Raw genomic sequence first — 9,063 nt, forward strand, 5'->3', positions numbered from 1 at the left:
GGTTTATGGGAATTAATGAGAAATGTGGTTAGTTGATTGTAAATTTCTAAACAGGTGCATATACAGTATCTTCTTCACACATATGATATTACAGTCCTTGGTGCGTTGAGTTATGGTTTTAGTAAACAAACTTTTATAATTTACCAAAATAAGCTAATCATACATATCTTCTTTTTCTCCTCCAGAGACACAACCACCGAGTTAGCGGGAAGTCTACCAAGGTGAGCAGGCTGGTTTTGCTTATTCTGGGCATGATTTCTGATGCACCTCGAAAGAAGTGCTGTATCTTCTTGGAGAGGCCTTTGTAATGTTCTCTTCCCCACATCAGATTTTAAGACTTCATATTTCACGATGTAAATGCCAAAAGTTGTGTATGAGTCCCATATAAGAGATGTAACCAAGAAGAAATGAGAGAAATATCCGTGTATGACTTAGAGAAATCATTCTCATTTTTTTAAAGTTATGTCATGCATTTGGAGATATATATGAGCTATATTCTCTGCAGAAATCATAAACATGTTGCTTCCTTTATTATATTCATGGGAATTAGTAAAATGAATTGCATTTTTCTTCAGTGTATCTACTGTGATTGCATGCAAGGACTTACTGAGTTATGAAAGAATTCTGAGCTTGCATGAAAGAGCTTACGTCATAGTTTTGATGATAATATAAGTACTTTTGTATTTCTTATTGTCATTGAAATACTTAGTAATATCTCATCAGGAAAAGAAATCAATATATACATTGATCAGTGTGCTTTATATATTTTTGATATTTTATGTCGCTGTATGAAATAAGATATGATTAATAGGATGCGTATTATAGACAACTAGCTATCAAAAATGATTACCACTATTTATTAGAAGAGAGGAAAAAAAGAAAAAAGGGAGTGACAGCATTTTAAGAGGTATTTTAGTGGGCATTGTAGGCAGCACCAGCATCTTTCCTTAGTTTTTAAAGGTGCTCCATAACCACTTATGAATGAGTGAATAGGGCATAGGGTATTGCCTGGGAACTGTTGGAAATGAAAATGATGAGAATCTCAAGAAAAGAAAAAGAAGAGCCAGCAGAATGTGATAATGAACAGCACTAGGGAATAGGGAGAAAGTATATTTCATCACCATCTGTTTAAGGAGATAAGCACATTTGGTTGGTTTTTTTTATGTAAAGAAAATCTTTGCTTATAGGATCATGATTAATATTGCCAAAAAAAAAAAGAAACTGTTTACTGTGATCCAAATATTTAAATTACTCTATGTCTTAATTCTTTGGATATCATCCCAAAAAAACTTTTCAAGTCCGTGCCGGTTTACAGGGTTCGAAGTGGACGTGTGTTCTGGTGTGTGTGTCCCCACTGGCTTTGTTTGTCATTGTGCTTTCGCTCTGGAGAAAGTTCGCTGTGAAGACCTAAGTGTTTGTCCTTTTCAGAAAGAGAGAGAGAGACTTGTGGATCTGCTCATGTTTGTGGTGAAGAAGTTAATCCCCAAATAATGGAATGCAGAATGACTTTCAAACTTTTCTAGAACGGCTAAGGGGCAGACCACCCTCGTATTGTCAGATGAAACCCACATGGAGCTATAGTCACGCAGATAAAAATTACTCAGATGTCTGAGAGACCTGGTGTGCACCTTGAATTCTATTAAGTAGTGTTCTATTGTGAATACCAAGAGGCAATGCCCATATTCACTGTGAACGATCTTCCATTGTAGCTGGTTTGTTACTCCAGGGAGGCTCTGATCTCTTCTGCAGTTCGGTGGGAGGTATTTTGGTAATAAGCCTACCTAGTTTTTTTTTTTTTCCCCATGGGTTGTTGCTATTCTAAAGTTGTATCATGTTGAAAATAAACATGACAACAATCTCATCCTAACTGCAATTCACAGTCATTGTAACGCACGGCAGTTAGGGTGTGAGAAATAATATGTCAGTTCTTTCTCAATTATGCTTCTTCTCATGTGGTCTCAGGTATCTTTTTACTTTCTCCAGGGCAGTTTGGGACATATCCATTGACAATTATTTCCCTCCCTCGCATTAACATGAAATAATGTTAATCATGTTGGTGACGGATCCTTCTGTTGGCGACAGACTATTTCTTTCGCTAGCACTTATTTGTTTGTACAGACTTGTAGAATTCAATCAGTCATTTAGCTTCCAGTCCTTCTGCATATTTCTCCAGCCTGTCGCTGGCAAAGTGCAAATGAGCCCCGAAAAACCTCGGTGCTATTTAGAACAAGGCACCTGTAGTTACTCTGTTCATTTGTCAGCTAATGATGAGTGGAACATGACACTTTGTGTTTTTTATCCTTTGAGTCATAAAATCGCGCTTATGCTTTGACATCTAGGAAAAATGGAAAATGCAGGCAACTGCTAACTAGTGATATGTGGCTGGGAAGGAAGACAGTGGCATTTAAAGCAGTTTTATAGTTTGGTTTTCATTGGCTTTGACTGTCTTGAAATTTCCTGAAAGGCCATTTACAAATATTGCACAGAGGTGGAGTATTTCAACTTTAATTGCTTTACATGGCATTAATTTAAAGTAGCTGGCCGCTGGTTGATAATATTCTGTGAAAATGTACAAATCATGTAGCAGTGGATTGTGTCTTGGTAGTTAAAAATGCTTTGAAGTTGAAATGAGATATGTGCCCAAGGTCCTTGAACAGGTACCAGGTTTGTTTTTCGTTACTAATGATAACCTAAATGTGTTTTTGAATTCTTGCCATTGCTGAAATTAAAGCCCGGTAATCATACGTCACCAGAAAAAATTAGATTATATGAGCAACATGCACTAAGCATTGTAATTATATTATAAATATTAAAACCAATGATCTTGTTAGGATTAAAACAAATATTTAAACTGGCTACATGTAGTATTCATGCTGCCCTCTTTGTCTTGAAGTGTCCCGGAAATGGGATGCATGTTTCTAGTTCCTGAACTGTGAAAATGATCATTTTCAATCTCACAGGTGACTCCCCACCTTTATTTTGCTGTAGCAAAGGACACCTTAGCAATCTGAACAGGTGGTTATTTTTTGTTTTTTTTTCCATTACAAGCATGTCTTTCAAGATCTTTTTTTTAATGGTGAAGGGTGTTTAGTTTAGGTAGGTGTCTTTTAATTAAATTATGGTAAAACCCCCCAACTATTCAAATGGAAAGGAGGCATTAAATTAGTTATGGTCAGCTGGGGTTTTAATATAAATGATGCTTATACAGAGCTAGCACTTGATTTTGGATAACAGAGTAAAGGTATAAACAAGTTTTATATTAATGGAGGTTTTAGCATAATCATGTACTAGTAGTGGCTATTTTTTAAAAAGGGAGAGCATTTTAGTTCTTTGCCGACATAGCCCGCTTTCCTAATATAAACTCAACAGTATGGAAAATAAAGCAATGGAATAGACCCTAGTAGAAATAGCTGAAGTTCTACAGTGGTTCTTATAGCACAACACCCAGAAGTCAGGATGCTCTTTGAGGTTCATTGATAAACGAAGCTTAAGATAATTAAGTATGTAACTCAGAGTCCATGTTTTACGAGATTTTAGCTATTGGAGGCAGGGACCAAAGGTGAAAGTCATGACAGAAAAACTTGGACTTTTTTCTTATATTTTAATCCAACAACTTGATCTTTTGTCTGTGCCTTCTTTGAGGGGATTAGAGAACATAAGTATATTGTATATTAAATATATTGTAACTGAGCCCCCGATTTCTGGAGTGCCAACCTATGCCATCAGGTTATTGTTTGCGATCTTCTACCAAGAAGATAGAACTGCTTGTTTATGGGACTATCAGACATAAAAGTCATTATATTACAGTTTCACCTATGGAATTTTGATCTTCAGTTGTTGACCTTTGTAAACTATCAACAAAATGAAAAGGCAACCTAGGGAACAGGAACAAATATTTGCAAATCATATCTCTAATAAGGGCTTAATATCCAACATATATAAAGAACTCACACAAATCTATAGCAGAAATACAAACAATCCAATTAAAATCTGGGCAGAGGACTTGAGTAGATGTTTTTCCAAAGTAGCCATATAGATGGCCAGCATATATATGAAAAGATGCTCAACATCACACTAATCATCAGGGAAATGCAAATCAAAACCACAATGAGATATCTCCTCATACCTCTTGGAATGGCTATCATCAAAAAGACCAGGGATAACAAATGTTGGTGAGCATGTGGAGAAAAGAGAACCCTTGTGAACTATAGGTGGGAATGTAAACTGATGTAGCCACTGCGGAAAACAGTATGGAGTTTCCCCTAAAAATTAAAGATAGAACTACCATATGATTCGGGAATCTCCTTTCTGAGTATAAATGAAAACAGTATCTCAGAAAGATACCTACACCCCAATGTTCAGTGTAGCTTTATTCAAAATAAGCAAGATATGGAAACAACCTAAATGTCTGTCAACAGATGAATGGATAAAGAAGATGTGTCAATATACATCTGTACATACATACACACACTAGAATATTATTCATCCATGAGAAAGAAGATGTTCTGCCATTTGCAACGTGAATGGATGTGGAAGACATTATGCTAAGTGATATAGGCCAGACAGAGAAAGACAAATACTGCATGTTATCCCTTACTGGTGAACTCTAAAAAGACAAAACAAACAATTGAATAAACAAAACAATCAAACTCATAGAAACAGAGTAGAAAATTGTTTTCTAGGGGCTGGGTAGTGAGGAAAGTAGGGAAAAAAATGTTGGTATTTCCAGGCCAACCTCTTACTACGTCATCTGGAGCTGATGAACATTTCCTGTCTTTTTATAATCCCTAAGAAAGAATAATTCCCCCAACTTTCCTGGGACCCAAGTCTGGTGCAATTTAACATTTACAAAATCTATCATTTATTCATTAATTCAGCAAAGGCACATCAAGTACTATATGCCAAGGACAGTTGGAGGCTCTTTGGTAGAAAACAAACAGAACATTGTCTCTTCCCCTGAGTAGTTTAGTCTGGTGTAGCAGGCGCAGCTCATCAGAGTGCTGGGTGGAAAGTGTTTAATGCCATAACATAGATAAGACAACTTAGATAAGCAAACAAAAGGCACTAAGGGCTTCCAGCAACAAGATGAGCCGCTTCTGATTGGAGGAAACAAGGACTGCATCGTGAACCATCCTGAGCATGACTTGAGAAGATGGGTCAGGATGAAGCATGTGGCAGTGGAGAGGGCTGTGCACTCCACACAGAGGGAAAGTCATCACAGAGGCCCAGGGATGGTATGCAGGGAACAGGAAGTGGTACCATATTGTTAGATAGTGTGCAGAGGTGGGAAGAGGGCCTTAGGGGATGACTGGTTGATGTGAAGAGTTTGGACTCAGCCTGAGGAGCAGTTGTTCTCTTTGATACTGTTCATCCAGAGAATGTTTTAAACTGTTTTTAAAGAGCAACTGTGCAAATTAATAGAATGGATTTAGGGAAAGAAAAGGAGTTAAAATTCTCCACATAGGATGCCATTATGCCCCCAGACCTTACAATCCCCAGAGTCCTCCCTCTCAGATTCACTACCTAACTAACAATAAAAAAGAAGCCACACATCTTAGATGCCATTTCTTCTATGAAGTTTCTGTGTCCTGAAAGGTTTTATGCTTTTTCTGTTAATTTCCAAAGCCCCTGGTGCTAACTCCTTCCCTGACATTTGTGTTACCTGATACTGCAATTTAATGGGGGACTTTTACACCTTCTCCACTAAGTAGAAACCACATTGAGATCCCATTATTATTTGTTATTTATCCTCAGTGCCTAGCAGTGCCTGAACATGTTAGGCCCAGAAAAGAATATTTATATAAGTCTTTGACCAACTGAGTGAATAGATGTTTGAATGAATGCATGAAAGTTTGAATTAGAAAGTATCTTAGCTCTGACTGCTATAACAAAATACCATAGCATAGACTGATGGCTTAAACAACGTTTACTTTTCAAGTTCTAGAAGCTGTGAGGTCTAAGATTAAGGTGCTGGCCAATTCAGTACTCAGTTCTGGGTGAGGACTTGACCCCTGGTTTGCAGATGGCTGCCTTCTTGCCATGTCCTCTTGTGGCTGGGAGTGGGGGGAGAGGGAAAGCTCTCTGGTGTCTCTTTTGAGGGTTCTAATCCCACCATGTGGACCCCACCCTAAATCTAATTACCTCCCAAAGGCCCCTCCTCCTGATTCCATCACATTAGGGGTTAGGGCTTCAACATACAGATTTGGGGATATGGGAGCACAAACTTTCAGTCTATAGTAGGAAGGGAGGGAAGAAGCACTGAAGAAGCTTTCTCTCAGAGAACCAGTGGTAGACCAGATGTATAATTTCTGCTTTCTCTCACCCTTCCCATGCTGCTCACTGCTTTATATACTTGGCACCCAGAAACATTCATCTTAATGGCTGGAAAGTTATTAACCTAAATTTGACTGTTACTAGGCTGTCTGGAGCTGTTGCTGTTGAGTATGTGTTAGCTTCGAGGTTAGAAGATTGGGCTTTCAACATGCTTGAATCTTGTGTCTGCTGTTTCTTAATCATGTGACCTTGAGCACGTTAGTTAATATCTGTCACAGTTTTTCATTTGTAGATTTGGAAAAATTATGATACCTGTCTCAAAGTGTCCGTGTGAGAAGATAAAGCACATAATAAGTTTAGCTCAGTGTCTGGCACGCAGTAAATAATCAATACGTGGTAGCTATTATAGTGGTCCATTCAAAGAATGGATTTATGCTAATTATTTTCACCAACATTTGAGCACTGCCCATATTTAAAACAAGGTCCCTCTTGTATTGTAAAAAGCAGCCTACTGAAGTGATTTGGCACATTTGCTCTGGAGCCAAACTCCAGCACGTGTCCAAATCACAGTTTGGCCTCTGACTAGTTCTGTGATCTTGGATGAGTGTCTTCACTTCTCTGCACCTCATGTTCTCTCTCTGCAAAGTAGGCATGATCAGAAGACCAATTCTTCTGAGAATAAAATGAAGCGATACATGTAAAGTGCTCAACACAGTGTTTACTTTGTTATTATAAAGAAATCAGAGTTCAATGCTGGTTAAAATTTGAGGTGGGAAATGAAGGAATAGCAAGCCAGAGGCCATACACACCTCTAATTCATATGTTAATTATTCAGGTAGGTTTTTGCCTTGCTATGAATGATCACTGAGAAATAATAAAGCAAAATGCCCCAAACATTGAATAAAAAATTCCCTTGACCTTGCTATCCTGCATGGAAATAATGATTACCCAGAGAGTGTATAAGCAGATACTGCCCATCCAACGGGCAGCTCTCTCAGAAACGTGACTTTCATTACATCTCTAAATTACCTAAATCAAAGGATTTCATTCTTTATAGATGTATATGAGTCCATAGTGACTGAATTAAATTGCACTTGTTTTCTAATACAGTGTTCTGATGTGTAACAGACTATCAAAGAACGATCTTTACAAGGAAAACTTTAGAATATTGTTAAGTTACTCACTGCATGACCTATTTAAACAGCTCAGATTCTTTTTGTTGTAGACTGCATAATTAAATTTTAAATGGAACATGATAAAGAAATTATACTGGTGATCTCCAGAGATTTTGATACCCTATTTGGCTCTTTATAAGAGTATAGCAAAGGCATACTTTAAAATTTAATAAAGGCCTGCCCTAATTTTTTTCCTTTTAGATTTTCCTTATCTGCTCTGTAATTCAATATGTTATATTATCCACAAGTGTTACCTGAAATAGATGATCAAAATACAAATTCTTAAAAGTGCATTTATCCCAATTTGAGAATTCCATTATTTGCACACGAGAGCATTTGTGTATCGGTTGAACTCCTTTAAGATAAAACCTGCCGTTTCCTGAATTTGTCACCATAGAGAACTGGGGCTTCATTCATTCTGTTTGTGGAAGCATCCATATCTTCAGAGCTTCTAGAGCAAAGGAGTAGAAAATGGTTTCCATGGAAGGTATAATTTTGCAATTAGAATTCCCNAGCTATGTTATATTATCCACAAGTGTTACCTGAAATAGATGATCAAAATACAAATTCTTAAAAGTGCATTTATCCCAATTTGAGAATTCCATTATTTGCACACGAGAGCATTTGTGTATCGGTTGAACTCCTTTAAGATAAAACCTGCCGTTTCCTGAATTTGTCACCATAGAGAACTGGGGCTTCATTCATTCTGTTTGTGGAAGCATCCATATCTTCAGAGCTTCTAGAGCAAAGGAGTAGAAAATGGTTTCCATGGAAGGTATAATTTTGCAATTAGAATTCCCTATTTGCTATGTCAGAGTTGCAGTTCTTGAGATTGAAGGGAAACACAAACGTACACACACACACTCACACACACGTACACACACACACACACACACACATACACAGAACCTGCAGGAAGGCGAGCCAGGGCAGAATACGGAGAATTCCTGGCTCCAGCATTCAAAGAGCTCTTGCAGCGTCTTGGATAAATAATTTTGTTGCTAATCTTCCACCGTTCATTTTCTTTTGTATTTAAAGGGACACTGCCAAGATAAAATTATGTGTTAAATACGATTTTCTCGTATTTACTTAATACCACTTTGTCGTAGAAAGTATACTCGTGGGGAGACAAAGCTGTTGTGGCTTTCCTGACGGCTTTCCGATTTTGCTGTCCCCTGAGCTTTGACAAAAAAACAGGTGGGAGAGTTTCTCTCTCTCTTCAGAGCTGGTTTGGTTTTTATACCTTTGAAAACACTTGCTCCACTGATGTTTGGAATTTTCAAGCTACCAGTATTATATAAATTAATAAAATTCACTTTTATGTATACATACATATTTTAAACCTCATGGATCTTTCTTTTCCGATTAGGTTTTATCAATGTTCCTGTTACAAATTTCCCTTTTCCTTCTTCCTGGCAAAAATACAGATTTCCTTTTGGGCCCAAACCACTCAAGCATCCTCCGTTGTTTTCATTTTTCAAATAAGCAACATTAAACTCACATAACACTATATAAAACTAAACTGGAGCAGTGAGACTAGCCAACAGAGAAAAGAAATTCACCATTTAGCCAGACTATTCATCCTTACCCCTCTACTTGTGCTTTTTTTTTTTTT

At 37.5% G+C, this 9,063-nt stretch overlaps 1 protein-coding gene across 2 annotated transcripts in view; it reads left to right on the forward strand.

Annotated features, from left to right (window-relative positions):
• The first annotated feature begins 203 nt into the window (after positions 1-203).
• CELF2 (CUGBP Elav-like family member 2) overlaps positions 204-9,063 on the forward strand; it is a 397,972-nt gene continuing 389,112 nt past the window's right edge. For both annotated transcript variants that reach the window (XM_034643776.1, XM_034643782.1), the window contains exon 1: positions 204-221. The gene's annotated coding sequence lies outside the window, so the exon portion shown is untranslated. The remainder of the gene's footprint in view (positions 222-9,063) is intronic.

This window comes from Ailuropoda melanoleuca, chromosome 15 (genome assembly GCF_002007445.2).
Source record: "Ailuropoda melanoleuca isolate Jingjing chromosome 15, ASM200744v2, whole genome shotgun sequence".
Classification (NCBI taxonomy): Eukaryota; Metazoa; Chordata; class Mammalia; order Carnivora; family Ursidae; genus Ailuropoda; species Ailuropoda melanoleuca.